The sequence below is a fragment of the Micropterus salmoides genome, unplaced genomic scaffold (genome assembly GCF_014851395.1).
Source record: "Micropterus salmoides isolate LMB-PRFRI ecotype aquatic unplaced genomic scaffold, ASM1485139v1 Ms_hic_scaffold_2, whole genome shotgun sequence".
NCBI lineage: Eukaryota > Metazoa > Chordata > Actinopteri > Centrarchiformes > Centrarchidae > Micropterus > Micropterus salmoides.
In genome coordinates, this window is record NW_024041150.1 from 35,916,164 (window position 1) to 35,922,163 (window position 6,000).

Consider the following 6,000-nt stretch of genomic DNA (forward strand, 5'->3'; position numbering starts at 1 on the left):
TTGAGATAGCTGACCTTACCATCCTGGGTGAATTAAATTGTATTATTTATACATTTTGAAAACGATTAACATTTAGATGATTTTTAATCTAACGAAGAAATGAGCCAACGACCGGTCTATAAAGCATGGACAGCGGCCCACTGGGTAATTTTCTTTACTGACATTGGGCTGGCCCAATCACATCTCTTACTAACTAACTATATACAGTCTATGGTTGTGTGCCAAAAAAGAGTCTTCAGACAGACGCCGCCAAATGCGCGAAATAACTGATATGTTTGCTACCGGGTCTGCTGCAGCTTCAACATCAGCTGCAGGACCCGAAGTAGTGCAGGCACAGGAGTAAAGGAACCGTGGCCACTGCCAGGCAGAGGAGGAGGCGTGTGTTAGCTGAGCAGGGTGACAAAGTGACAGGGCCCAGGGAGAGAGAGAGCAGGAGGAGAGTGGAGGTGAAGGGGTAAGCATGAGTAGCTCAACCTGTAGGTAGGGAGCAGGGAGGGAGGGTCATTTAGACTGGGGACGCCGGGGACATGTAGCCACTTTTTGAAAGCATTTGTTAAAAATGTTCTGAAAATTAGCTTGCTCCAAGAAATGTTAATTAACAAATTAAAAATGATATGAGAAAGGTTTATTTGCACAGTTAGCCTGCAATGCAATGTAAATAGAGAAGAAACCTCTGCATTGTCCTAAAAAGTAACTTAAGCTAAAAATAATAATGTTTTTTTTTTTCGTGACTTATGTATTGGACTAATTTGAACACAAACCACAATGTTTACCTAAATCCAACCAAGTAGTTTTGTTGCCTAAACCTAACCAAACTACAACCGTTTCATATTGACCACGTGTTAAACGTCATATGAGTTTACTCAGGTCAAATTTCGTTTTGTCACGAAGTCTTGTGCTGTATAATGACAAATACACAACCTTGCACTTGACGTTCATAATGTACTTAAGAGCCGATACGCCTGTCACTGGACTGGTACTTGCCAACGCTCGTACATGTCGTTTTGGGGAACGATCATAGATGTCGTTGTACTTTGCAATGGACATATATGTAATTTTGGAAAACGATTATATATGTTGTTTTGGGACAATTGACAATCGACCTATTTTGTTTTTGTAGGTACATGAGGACGTGCTGTTTTAGTGACAGAGCGAAGTGCCAACTGCATAATTATGATTCTAGAGTTCATTTCTTTGTGTAATGTGGCACATAAAGGTCACATAAAAGAGGCCGAAACATTGGACCTTAGGGAACTCCACGTGTAATGTTACTTTACTCAGATAGATGTATTAGATGCCAAATTGCTGCCTCAGAGAATTTTAGTCTAGTATTGTATGTTGTTCAGCCATGACCAGGGGTGGCATTCCCGAATGGCCGGACCATTTCTGGTGTTCAAGAGTGTTTATTTTTTCAGCTTTTTATATTGAACTGTAAACGATCCTTACCGGCTGGAGCTGCAGTGAATGTTGTCTGTGTCTATCAAACTGCGCCAAAACTAATACTTTCAATGTCGAGGGGGGATACAAGTGGCCCCTCTCGGTTCGGACCGATCCTCGTTTTTGATGAAATCTGATTGGCTGAAAGGCGCTCATCAAAGGAGATTACTTTCCAGCTGGTCGTTCAAATCCCACTACGTTTTGTCGGGTCTGAAGCCCAGGGTTGTGTGACAAGACAAGCAAAACAGAGCAGGTAAATATCTTGAAAAGAAAGAAAAAGGAAAGGCGCCAAATTAACCGACCTCTTCATTGGTGGAAAGGTGCTGTGGCAGCGCGGATGAGGCAGGACCCAGCATAGGCACTGATAAGTAATGCTATTATAACCTGAGAATATTTAAATATGCATTTATGTATAGACATATAGGCTGTGTTATATTTATATATATTATAAACAACAGTTGAAGGAAGAAGGAAGAGGAGGAGGAACAGAAGGAGCTGTTGGAGAAGGACAAGGAGGAGAAGCAGGAGGAGAAGGACAATGGAACCAGAAACAATGACAGGTACAGGGGCATGTGCAGGGCTGGGTAGGCAATCATCCATAGATAGAATTAGAGATGGATTATTGTTAGTAACATTTATTACTGATGTTCTTCTCATGCATATGTAGCATACAGCAACATATCAGTACAAGCAGAGTCAGTGTTCAGCACAGTGGAAGATGAGCCATGGATAGGCCAACTCAGAGCTGAAGATTTTTATGCACACACATGAACACTGCTATGTTTTATGAGACTGCATTGTGTTTAACTATTTTTGCACTCTGACTGACTCAGGCTTGCCTGACCTGGTCCTGTTCAGTACAGTGGTGCCTTGCTTTTAATTTAAGAGGCAGGTGTCACAAAAAATTTCTTGAAGGTCTTTATCACAATGAAATTGACTGCATACAAGTACAACACTATATATTAAAATAACTGCATAAATCTTTCTCCGGGCCCCCACACGGCGCATAAAAGCCCTCTCCGTCTCAAAGTCCCGGGATGAATTTCAGTCCCAGTACATCCCTGGCCATGACAAATGCAGCACAAAGATCATTCAGCATGTAAGTGAGAGCAATCTCTTTTCAAAGTAACCATTTCAATTATTTTACTTACAAAGAGAGGGTTTAGTATAGGTCTGTAGTTGCTTATCACAGATGTTCATCCACTCTTTTTTTAGAAGAGGCTCGATGGTTGCACTTCTCATTAGGGGAATTACATAATGATGAGAGACATGGTTGAGTAACTGCAGCAGGTGTGTTGCCAAACAGCCAAAAACACTTTTAAAGAAGCTTGTTGGCAGAGAATTAAGACAGCAGGTTGATGGTCTTAGATGCTGTCCAATTTCTGAGAAGTCTGTAGTATGTACTGTAGTTGTCTTGTGTACTACATCCCCTTCTATGAGACTGGAAAGGGGATTTTCTTTGTACACCATAGTAGCCTCAGTAGGCATGAATGAATCTAAGCCACATTTTTGATTTTGCATTAAATAAAGGTTGGCTGGTTTCTGTTACACGTAACTTAGTTCCAAGCTCCACCTTCACATAAAACTCACAGCTGGCAGTTGCTCAATGGGTTGTCAAGGCATTCTGGGAAATGCAGAGCATCACATTACAGTCGCTGGACAACGTTTAAAATAATTCCTGGAAAGCTTTGAACATGCCAGATCGATGATGTGCTAATAATAATTCCAGTTCACATTAAGTGCACCCGTGGATCATTTCCTGGCAATAATCAGCAGAGGTTTCAATCACATGTTCATAAAACTTTTAGATCAGGGTGATGAGTCGTGTGTGTGTGTGTGTGTGTGTGAGTGTGAGTGAGTGAGTCAGACACAACAGATGCAGGAATATCTCCACCTTCTGTGCTCTTTTTTTGCTCTCAAACACATGCACACACAGAGGTAATTTGCAGCATCATGCAGCAGATGGTGGAGAGAGCCTTCTCACTCAGAGAGATGGAGAGGGAGAGAGTAAGGAGAATGGAGACTGAGTGGGTCGAGGAAGATAGAGACAGTAAGGTTGGAAAAGGGAGAGGGCTGGCTTCGTGCTTGCTTTGAGAGATCTGCTGGGATGACGTAAAAGAAATGAGGTGTGTGTGTGTGGATTCTGCGTCTTTTCCCTGCATCTCCTGTCTTTGCAGTACTCACCGCTGGCCACATGGTAGAGCTCTTCCCCTCCATGTAGAGACTACATAGAGGTGAGCCATGGAGTCGATCAAACACACTAGTCTCACACTCTGACTCACACGTATATAAGTTCACACTTTAATTGACATACATTATAGCAAATTTGACTGATAAAAGGTTAAATTCTCTCACACACACCGAAATCTCCTGCTTTGCATTGTTAATTATTTATTAAGACTCTGTACTTTTAGTGTGTGTATGCAGGTGTGTGTGAGGGTAAGGTACTGGGAGACACACACACACACAGACATAGTTGTCCCTTGGGAATACATTACAGCACGGATAATGCATGGATGCATGGATAATAAATGTGTGTGTTTGTGTGTGCTCTCAGTCAACCTTGTGAAGAGGCAATCTGTCCCTAGAGAAAAACATAAACTTGCACACACACATATACATACACACACTATCTTCCTCCATCAGCCATCTTTTGCACCTTTCCTTTCCTTCTCTCCATCTTGGCTTCATCTTTTCCTTTACGTGAATGTCATATGGATCAGCGTGTTCGTGACATCACTGCCGTGTAGTCCTCTCCTCTGATTGGATTCTCCATCCTTCTCCTTTCCTTCTTCTCCTTCTCTCCCTTTTCCACCCTCTCACTCTGTAGTTCTCAGTTTTCTGCTGTTACGCAAGCAGGGTGTGGTTTAATAATTCAGCAGCGTCTTTTTTTTATGCCCAAGCTTTCCTTAACACTACAGTGACCTGCGATATTGAGTCACACACACTCACAATCCCCACGCACTTGTAATAACACCTACACGCAGATACTGTCACGCACACACACACACACACACCATGACGTCACTGGATTGACTCCACTCCAGCACACAGAAAAACACGATGTTATAACTTTCTTCTTTTGTTGTTCTCAGTTTATTTGGCAAATTATCTCCACTTTTTTTGCAGTCTTTTTTTTACTTTCTCTTCTCATTTATGTACAATAGTAAAAATAAATCTTTCTCTTCAAGGTTTTACATTCGACATTTACAAGTGCAATGTGTAACATGTCCATCTTATAAAGTGCATTTGTACTTTTTATCGTAACCGACTGTTTCACGACACAAACTGAAGAGGAAACATTAAATAAAACACAGTAGAAATAATTAAAAACATGGTTCAAGGACACCGTGTTAGTTCTCTGACATCACAGTATCATTACCCAATAACACCTCGAGGATTTAAAACCTGTGATGCTTTCTCATCCAGACCCACAAGATCAATGCATAAAACAACGTTTTTCTATAAAGGCCATACTTGGTCCGATAGAAAATTAGCTCTGTGATGGTTTTCTGATTAACAATCTCTGCTTGCCTGAAGGTTGTAGGTTACAGAGGGGAAAACCTTAGCCTAGCCTGACATGACGGTCGAGGGGCGGTGCTGCTTATTTGCTGTAGGCACTCAGCCCGGACCCTGCTTTTAAAAACTCCTCTGTAAATGATTGTGCTCAGAAGAGACAAAAAAGAGAGAGACTCAGAAGGATGGATAGAGAGAGAGGTATAAAAATAGACTAAGATAAATGCTTGCTTGTGGAAAGGAGATGAGACAGGAGTGCAAGGAGGAAGTAAAAAAAAAACTTAAGAGAGGAAAGGGAGATGGTGAAGCGGATGTTTCTGTCTACAGAGGCAAAGTGAATGTTTGCATCTGCGCTCAGGGAGGGAGGGTCGATTTCTCCTTCTTTACTACCTCCCTCCCCTCCTTTTAACTTTTCTTTTTTTTCTGCTGTTCTTTTTTTTCACTCCTTTTATCTGCTTTCAGGGTAACTATTTTAGACGGAGCCTGACCGTCTCGCTTCCTGCAGGCCAAGGATAGCAAAAATATTAGACAAGCGAAAGAGTCGGATGGAGGGAGGGGAGAAGAGTTAAAACGAGAAATGGGGGATGAAGGTGTTTGAGTGTGAATGGAGGGGATGATTGGAAATGAGAGAAATGACAAGAGAGATAAGAGCAAAGGGAGCCAAAACCAGGAGGGAAAAGTGATGGGAAAAAGAGAGGGGTGTGCTTGAAACGATAGAAAGAGGAGAAACTGGAATGTCTGAAACAGGTGAAGAGAAAAGGAGGATTGTTGTTGAAAGGATGAGGCTGGTGAGTGGGAGGAAGAAGTGAGGGGGACGTTTTTTGAAAGGAGGAAGAGAGGGGGATGTCTTTGAAACGACCTGCTCTCTGAGACACGACTCAGACAAAGTGACGTCACTGCAACCCTGACTCGGTGACGTACAACACTGTCACGCTCAGTCTCTCTCTCTCTCTCTCTCTCTCTTTCTGCCTCTCTCTCTCTGTCTTTTAGTGCATCTTTTTGTGGAAAAACCAGTTCAGATTACTGCAATTAACGTCAAGAGGACAT